Source organism: Staurois parvus, unplaced genomic scaffold (assembly GCF_062004578.1).
Source record: "Staurois parvus isolate SC_StPar_1 unplaced genomic scaffold, SC_StPar_1.0 ptg000237l, whole genome shotgun sequence".
Lineage (NCBI taxonomy): Eukaryota > Metazoa > Chordata > Amphibia > Anura > Ranidae > Staurois > Staurois parvus.
In genome coordinates this window covers 6,888,035-6,898,071 of record NW_028318033.1, presented here as the reverse complement: position 1 = coordinate 6,898,071, position 10,037 = coordinate 6,888,035, and positions in this window count along the sequence as shown.

The following is a 10,037-nucleotide window of genomic DNA, read 5'->3' as shown; positions in this document are numbered from 1 at the left end:
CCCTGCTGACCCCCTAGTACTATGCCCTCCTGACCGTCCAATACGATATCCTCCTAACCCCCCAGTACTGTCTGCCTAAACCCCCACTACCGTACTCTCCTGACTCCCTCAGCACTGTACCCTCCTAATCCCCCGTACTGTACCCTTCTGAGCCCCCAGTACTGTGCCCTCCTGATCCCCAATGCACCATACCCTCCTGACCCCTCCTTCACCATGCCCTCCTTACCCCCAGTACTGTGCCCTCCTGGCCTCCCTGCACCGTACCCTGCTGCCCCTCCTTCGCCATGCCATCCTGACCCTTCAGCACTGTACCCTCCTGACCTCCCTGCTCTATACCCTCCCGACCCCTCCACCCTGCCATCCTAACCCCTCCATGCTGTAGCCTCCTGACCTCCCTGCTCTATACCCTCCTGACCCCTCAGCACTGTATCCTCCTTACCTCCCTGCACTGTACCCTCCTGACTCCTCCTTCACCATGACATTCTGACCCCTCAGTACTGTATCCTCCTGACCTCCCTGCACCATACCCTCCTGATCCCTCAGGACTGTACCTTCCTGACCTCCCTGCACCATACCCTCCTTACCCCTCCTTTACAATACCATCCTGACCACTCTACTGTACCCATCTGACCTCACTGCACTGGGCTCTCCTTAACCCCATGCTTCTGCCCTGCTAACCTCTGACCTGCTCACCCCTGTCATTTGCCCTACTGATGTCTATACACTACTCCTCATATAGCTGACCTCTTCTTTTCATCCTATTGACCTATGTACACTGGACTACCTACTACTGACCTCTGTACAGTGCCAAACATCCTACTGATCTCTGTACACTGCCCTACATACTACTGAGCCTTGGACACTGCCCTACATGCTACAAACACTGGCCAGAAATCAGGGCAGATATCCAGGCCTGAAACTAGTCCTACAGTACCAGATGTTCTGTTTTCATGATGAACTCTGACATCAGTCTTGTGGGGGTACTCAATTACTCACCAGACACAATTCTGAATGCAGAGTTTCTCACTGAAGCTAAATTTTAAGGTCGTCTAAGCGTATATTTCTACAGTGACCTTAGTTTTATAAGATTTTTTCCAAGCTTTCTTCATGCTGTCTTCACTTTTTATTGGGGGCTTGTTAGTTAATTTCTTAAAAAAAAAAAGGGTGCTGTACCCTGGTGATCTTTGATCTTTTCCATGTTGTCCAGGTAGATCTCCACCTCTCAAAGGTTGCCTACCCGTGCCTTAAACAGTCATAAGCCAGTAATGTGAGCTGTCTTGCCAAGTTTACGATATTCACATGAAGTCAAAATTCTCCTTAAGTATCAGAAGTTCTAGTTCTTCAGTTTTCTTAACCAGACTTCTGGCATTTATGTACACACCTTTATAATTTTGTACAAGTGCATATTATCCTTGCTCACTCTTAGGTTGCAGAAAGATGTATCAAGTCTAATAGCATTGATCTTGGATACTTTAGTTTCTTTATCATCCAGTTTGAGGCCCCTTGCCCCCCAACTTTGCCCACATCTGTACACCAACCTCCAACCTTCTGGTCATCTTCTACCCCAACAGAGATGCATCCTACCCATTTTGCTGCAGTCCATCTCCGCTGTACAGCTGGTAACAAACCGCAAAGTCATTCCAATTCTTCATGAACCCAAAATCCTAAACACCATTTTCTCAGCCACTTGTTTATCTTTGAAACTCCTGCTGCCTCTCTGATGTGGCTCAAGACATTGCTGAAAATAAGTCCTTTCCTTTATTATATCACCCAAGTTCTTGAAACCATTTTTAAGGATGCTACATCTTCCTCTAACTTTGTCATTTGTATCAATATGTACCATGATAGCCAGGTTCCCCCCAGCCCCACCCAACAATCTGTCCACCTGATCTGTGCAGTGTGATGAGTGCAATGAGGTGGCAGCAAGGAGTGCAATGGGTCGGCAGGATCAGTGGGTCTTTTTCGTTCGGTTATTGATTTTTTTTGTTTTGTTTTGTGTAGGTTACCCATATTTATACCATGTCAAGAAGGTGTTCTCTAACCAACTCAGCATTATGATTTGATTATTTGTAATCACAAATCAATTTGTTCTAGGTAGTGGGGGCACTTCATTATTGCCTTATGTCTACCAGAAAAGTTGTATTTGGTGACATCTTAAACTACAAAAATGACTCCCATGTCACATGAAAGACCCCTTGATTCCATGAACAGTAATAATACACAGGCAAATCTCTTAGACCTTGTTTACACTTGTAGTCAAGAGGCGGAAGATGGATTTACTGCCCCCCCACCTTAGGCTGCAAAGGCAACTGGTGGCTACAGCAAAAAACTAAACCATTCTTCATGTTTGGGCTTTTAAGGGTTAAAACAGTTGCTGAGGAGGTAACCCAGCTGCTCTCTGAAAAGCAATTCACAATGGATCCACATACTGCTTGGCACACTGCTTTTGTTAACTGGCTGGTGCATTAGTCTGCTATTGATGATGGCTTAAACCTCTCTGCTATTGATCCAGCACCACTGTGATGAATCTGGTTACTTGCTTCGTAATGTCATTGGAATTTTACATCTTGTCAGCCTATGCAGTTTACTGCATGAGTAGTGCACCATACAGGTGTATCCTCCTCAAAGCCATCTAGATGCATGGAATTACCCCGTACTTCAACTTGCTCAGCATATGGCTCTCTGGCCAGGACACAAGCAGCCAGCCCAAAAAAACTGAAAACCTCCATATAAACATTCACTCATTTGTGCCTGTTACGTCCTTGATTATGTTACTTATTTCATTTCTTATTTTTTATGTAGTTTTCATATTTTATCAATAAGAAAAAGAATTGTTACAATGTTTCCATTGGGATTAAAAAGGGTCCTTCCAGCTCCATTCAATGGTCTCCCTCTAGTGGCCAGACCTGATATCAGGCATATTTCTTAAATTAATGCTTGTCATACTTTTTGTTGTTCTTGCATTATCTATTATTTTATATGCTTACTATTATCACCAATATTAAAGTTGTAGTAAAGGCTAATAATTATTCTTAAAAATGCTTCCTTCCCTCTTCCACCTAACCTACATAGCCTGTATATAAAAAAAAAGAAGAGCAGTTTTACATTTTTTTTTGTTGCAGTCATGTCACGTAATCCAGAAGCTCCATCTCACTTGGGTAAGGAAGCTGTGAATTTCCAGAGTCGCAATATCACCCGCTGGCTCCCATTGCCCAACTGTTGTTGGCTAGATATGTACAATTTGTTTTGTTACAAATTGAAATTTGGACAAAATTTACATAATTTAGTGATTTAGTTGTATCCGAATTTCCGAGCCTCAATATTAATGAATTTCAATGAATCCGAAATAAATTTTAACCAAATAACTTATCCAAATTTGAAAATGAATGTGGAATGGAAACATATTGCCTTAAATACAGTAAGGTATAAAAGTCAAATAAGATGATGATTCCTACTTGCTTTATAAAATAGAAAAACAGAATAGAATGGAATATCAATTAATAGAATAAGAGAATAGAATAGAAAAGAATAGAAAAAATAGAATAAAACAGAAGAGAATATTAAATATAGGAATAGAATAAAATAGAATAGAAAATAAAAGAATATGAGGAATTGAAAAAGAAAATATATGAATAGAATAGAAACAAATATTCCATCTTCCAAAATTCAAATTCAAATTTTGTATAGATTTGAAAATGTCAAATATATGAATTGAATTCCAAAAATGAATCATTCTAACAGAACTAATATGACGAACCAAAATTATTAACTTAACAGATGAATCCGAAACAACATTTTCCATTGTGCACATCTCTATGGTCGGCACTCCGTCTTCGGCCTTGCAGAAGTAATTCTTTGTGTCAAGGGAGCCGGAGATACTGGATCACATGACTGGACCAGATTAAAAAAAATGTATTTCAACTGATCTTTTTCATACAGGTTATGCAGCATAGATAGGAGGAAGGGGAGACAGCCAATAAAGTGATTGTAACGGCTTGAGGTTTTTACCTTCATGCATTAAAGTAAAAAACCTTCTTTGTGAAACAGCCCCCACCAAAGCCATTGGCTCCTGCTACTGTCAATCACAGCCAGTGAGCCAATGAGGAGAGAGTGTGGGCAGGGCCAGGATGCATCTGTGTGTGAATGGACACAGAGAAGCAGCTCAGGAGCCCCCATAGCAAGCTACTTGCTGAGGGGGCACTTTGCAAGAGGGAGGGGCCAAAAGTGCCAGTGGGGGGGGGCTGAGAAAAGGAGCATCAGGGCAGCTCTGTGCAAAACCACTGCACAGAGCAGGTAAGTATAACAAGTTTATTATTTTAAAGAAAAAAACACAGCCTTTACAATCACGTTAAGAATAATCATTAGCCATATCTTCCACATTAAATTAAACTAGCTATTGTGAAATTTTGTATTTTTATAAAGTTTTTTTCTAATGTTTTTTTAATTCAAATGAAGTGTAGTAACTACTTTGTGCCAGTTCCCTTTCTGTTCTTGCCTGTTCTGAGCCCTACATATGCTGTAGTACCATCCAGGGGTGGACTGACCATTCGAGCACTGGGGCACTGCCCGAGAGCCCGGGGTCAGTAGGGGGCCCCATGAGATGCCCCTGGTACCTTTCGTTGGCTTTTTCCTAGGCTTTTTTGGGTATGAGCAAGGGCACAGGGGCCCCATGATCCCCTATTGCCCGGGGACCCCATGAATTGTCAGTCAACCCCTGGTACCATCACAAAATTCTAGGATTGAAAAGGAGGATTGACCCTTGAAATGCATTGCCCAGACCCCTTCCTTGAGGCAGCCTGCACCCCTTCATCATAGAGGTGTCATCAAGAGACCGTGGATGGTGCTGAATCTGAGTGCAGAATTCATTTTTGGCAAGGCACCCAAATAAGAGCAGCTCCAGACCGTTCATAATTATCTCTGAGGTCTTGGTATGACAAGTGGCAGCGTTTAATTATGAATTAGGTCTTCAGTTTACACTAACTATAAGAATTGTAGCTAATACGAAGTCTAGGAATTTAGCACAGCTGCCGTTAATTGGCACAACAGCGAACAGCAGAAAAGTGGAGTAAAGACATTTCTGAATTTCACCCTATATCTTTCTGGACCTTTTAACCAGTGTTTTGGCACTCTTATCAGGGATTTGTATATTCTTGTTTTTAGGAGGGGAGGTGCAACTCTTTGTAATCTACTATGCCTCTCTAATTTTTTTACCATCTTATTGCTGATGGCAGTGGTTATAAAGGTTACATTTTGTTTTTCAAAGCAATTTAAAAAATAAATGTCATCATAAATTTAGGCCAAAATGTATTCTGCTACATGTCTTTGCTAAAAAATCCCAGTATGTAAATTAATTGGTTTACGTGAAAGTTATAGCGTTTAAAAAAAAATCCCACTATATATACCACCATTTGTCATTTTTACTAGTAATGGCAGTGATCAGCGACTTATAGCAGGACTGCGGCAGGCATTCTGGCACTGGGGGGGAACTGACTTGGTGTCACTGACATCCCCAGTGACACCACTACAGTGATCAGTGCTAATAAAAAGCACTGACACTGTACTAATGGCATTGGGCAGGAAATGGTTAACATGAGGGGTGATCAAAAGGTTAACTGTGTGTTGTTTCATATTTGCTGTGACCATGTGCTTCGCTGTAAGCAGTGTGCACAAGCTGACAGGGAGGAGAACTGTTTTGTTTATAAAAAGTTCTCCTCCCCATTGGAGATGCTCAGCAATCACAGGGCACCAGCGAGCAATCACCGGCCAGGACCTGGTGATTGACAGCCGCGGCCACAAATGGCGGCGCAGGTAGGACACGTGCGCATGCCTCACGCTCACCATCTACCTGGAAATGCTAAATCACACACATATATATATATATATATATATATATATATATATATATATATATACAGTTGCAAGAAAAAGTATGTGAACCCCTTGGGATTACGTGGAGTTTTGCATGAATTGGGCATAAAATGTGCTCTGAATGTCATCTAAGTCACAACAATAGAAGAACACAGTCTGCTGAACATATTACTACACAAACATTAGATGTTGCCATGGTTTAATTGCACATAACATGTAAACATTCACAGTGCAGGGAGGAAAAAGTATGTGAACCTTTGGACTTAATAACTGTTTGACCCTCCTTTGGCAGCAATAACCATAACCAAACGTTTCCTGTAGTTGCAGATCAGACTTGCACAACGATCTGGAGTAATTTTGGACCACTCCTCTTCACAAACCTGTTTCAGTGTAGCAATATTCTTGGGATGTCTGGTGTGAATCGCTCTCTTCAGGTCATGCCACAGCATTTCAATCGGGTTGAGGTCAGGACTCTGACTGGGCCACTCCAGAAGGCGTATTCTGTGCTGTTGCAGCCATTGTTTTGTTGAATTACTTGTATGCTTTGGGTCATTGTCCTGTTGCATCACCCATCCTCTGCAGAGCTTCAGTTGGCGGACAGATGGTCGTACGGTTTCCTGCAAAATGTCTTGATAAACTCTGGAATTCATTTTCCCATCAATGTGTAAGGGACCGCCCGGCGGTACTACTAGCACTCCACTGAATAGGCGTCCCCAGCGCACGGAGTCTAAGTCCCAGGGTGCTTGTTCACCAGGGCCCCTGATGGTGGGGATGGACTTGGAGCTCCCTGAGACCAGGTCGTGACTACTGGGTGCGTCCGTCAGTGGTAGTAGTATGCGCAAGGGGCTCCCACGGGGAAGAGTCTGATGTGAGGAGGTCAGAAGACCCCACTGCACGGGATGGATGGATGGATGAGCAAGGTCAGACGGGCCGGGTCGGTAATAGAGAGGGCGGCAAGGTACAGGGCAGCGGGCATAGAATGGTCGGGTCACACGCCAGGTCAGCAACAGCAGGTCAAATTCAATAGGGGGCATTCAGGAGAGAGGTCAGGCAAAGCAAGGGTCAGAATAGGAGAAAACAGCAAGGTCAGGTACAATCCGGGTCAATAACTTACAGGGTACAGGTTCACAGGATACAGGATGCAGGAAAGACCAGAAGGCACTGAATGACAGCTCAGGGCCATTTAAATATCCCGCCCTGCGCTGCCATTGGTGCCCAGCGGGCGGCCGCGGCTTCTACTGCGCATGCGCGAACTCGAACGCCGCGGCCGGCCCGGACCTAGTGCCCGTGTCCCTGCACAGGGCGGTGCACTGCGCCTGCGCCGGGACCATCGCGGCAGGGATCGGGGAGATCCCTGACATTGCCCCCCCCCCTACGGGCAGCCTCCGGATGCCCACCCGATCTCTCCACCACGGGTGATCGCGAAAGAACCTCCGGACAAGTCTGGGTGCATGGACATTATGGGCTGGTTCCCAAGAATTGTCCTCAGGACCATAGCCCTTCCATTTGATAAGGAATTGGGTCTGGCCTCCCCTCCTTCGACACTTCAGGATTGTTTCAACCTCAAACTCTTCTTCTCCTTCGACCGTTACCGCTTCCGGGGGTCTAGATTCCCGGTCAGGGAAGGCATCAGGGACCACTGGCTTCAGCAGGGACACATGAAAGACCGGGTGGATCTTGAGCGTGTCAGGGAGGGCGAGTTCGTAGGCTACTTCGTTAACCATCCGTTTAATGCAGAAGGGGCCTATAAATTTGGGTCCCAATTTCTTTGACGGGCAAAGCATCTTTAGATTGGACGTCGCCAGCCAAACCTTCTCCCCAGGCCGCAATACCAGATCTCCTCTCCGTTTCCTGTTGAATGCTTTCCTGTAGTCTTCCTGGGCCCGACTGATGGCCACTTGAAGCTTCTTATTGTTCGCAGCGAAGAACGTTACCACATCTCGTGTTGCTGGTACTGGGCATTCCGACACCAAATCCGGGAGGAAGACTGGGTGAAAGCCATAGTTGGCAAAGAACGGGGACTGCCCTGTTGCTGAGTGGCGGGCGTTGTTATACGCAAATTCCGCTAAAGGAAGAAGTGGCAGCCAGTCATCTTGAGTAAATGAGGTATAGCATCTTAAGTATTGCTCCAAGGTCTGATTGGTCCTTTCGGTTTGACCGTTCGTTTGAGGGTGGAACGCAGAGGAGAGAGATAATTTGATGTCCAGGGCTTTGCACAGTGCCCTCCAGAATCTGGACGTGAACTGGACCCCTCGGTCCGAGACAATGTCTTCGGGGACCCCATGCAACCTGACTACCTCACGAATGAAGACTCGCGCGGTCTCGGCCGCCGAGGGGGTTTTCTTCAACGGGATGAAGTGGGCCATCTTGGACAAGCGGTCCACGACTACCAGGATTGCCGTGTGGTCTCGGGATGGCGGAAGCTCGACTATAAAGTCTAGTGAGATCTTTTGCCAAGGCCGTTCAGGAATAGGTAAGGGTCGCAGCAGACCCCAAACCTTGTTTCTTGATGGCTTGTTCTTCTGGCAGGTGACACAGGACCTGACATAGCCCTTACAATCCTTAGCCATGTCTGGCCACCAGAATGAGCGTCGGAGAAGTTCCAGGGTCTTTTCTGGGCCAAAGTGCCCCGCCATTGGGTGGTCGTGGCAATGCCCCAAGACCAAGGTTCGGGCTTCTTCCGGCACCACAATTCGGTCTTCCCTCCATAGGAGTCCCCCCTTGTTCCGGAGCGGCCCTCCGCCTGGGGTAGAGAAGTTTGTGGATGCCTCCATTAGCCTGGAACGAAGGTCCGACTGAAGGACCAAGAAGTTACCCGAGGACAGGATGGCCTTCTGGTACTGTAAGGGACCGCCCGGCGGTACTACTAGCACTCCACTGAATAGGCGTCCCCAGCGCACGGAGTCTAAGTCCCAGGGTGCTTGTTCACCAGGGCCCCTGATGGTGGGGATGGACTTGGAGCTCCCTGAGACCAGGTCGTGACTACTGGGTGCGTCCGTCAGTGGTAGTAGTATGCGCAAGGGGCTCCCACGGGGAAGAGTCTGATGTGAGGAGGTCAGAAGACCCCACTGCACGGGATGGATGGATGAGCAAGGTCAGACGGGCCGGGTCGGTAATAGAGAGGGCGGCAAGGTACAGGGCAGCGGGCATAGAATGGTTGGGTCACACGCCAGGTCAGCAACAGCAGGTCAAATCCAATAGGGGGCATTCAGGAGAGAGGTCAGGCAAAGCAAGGGTCAGAATAGGAGAAAACAGCAAGGTCAGGTACAATCCGGGTCAATAACTTACAGGGTACAGGTTCACAGGATACAGGATGCAGGAAAGACCAGAAGGCACTGAATGACAGCTCAGGGCCATTTAAATATCCCGCCCTGCGCTGCCATTGGTGCCCAGCGGGCGGCCGCGGCTTCTACTGCGCATGCGCGAACTCGAACGCCGCGGCCGGCCTGGACCTAGTGCCCGTGTCCCTGCACAGGGCGGTGCACTGCGCCTGCGCCGGGACCATCGCGGCAGGGATCGGGGAGATCCCTGACACAATGACAACAATCCGTCCAGGCCCTGAGGCAGCAAAGCAGCCCCAAACCATGATGCTCCCTCCGCCATGTTTTACAATGGGGATGAGGTTTTGATGTTGGTGTGCTGTGCCTTTTTTTCTCCACACATAGTGTTGTGTGTTCTTCCCAAACAACTCAATCTTGGTTTCATCTGTCCGCAGTATATTTTGCCAGTAGTGCTGTGGAACATCCAGGTGCTCTTTTGCAAACTTCAAACGTGCTGCAATATTCTTTTTGGACAGCAATGGCTTCCTCCGTGGTGTCCTCCCATGTACTCCATTCTTGTTTAATTTTTTTTCTTATTGTAGATGTGTCAACAAAAATGATAGCATGTGCCAGAGATTTAGCTGACACTCTGGGATTCTTCTTTACCTCATGCAGCATTCTGCACTGTGCTCTTGCAGTCATTTTTACAGGACGACCACGCCTAGGGAGAGTAGCAACAGTGCTAAACTTTCTCCATTTGTAGACAGTCTGTCTTACCATGGACACATGAACATCAAGGCTTTTGGAGATACTTTTGTAACCCTTTCCAGCTTCATGCAAGTCAACAATTCTTGATCGTAGGTCTTCTGAGAGCTCTTTTCTGCGAGGCATGGCTCACATCAGACAGTG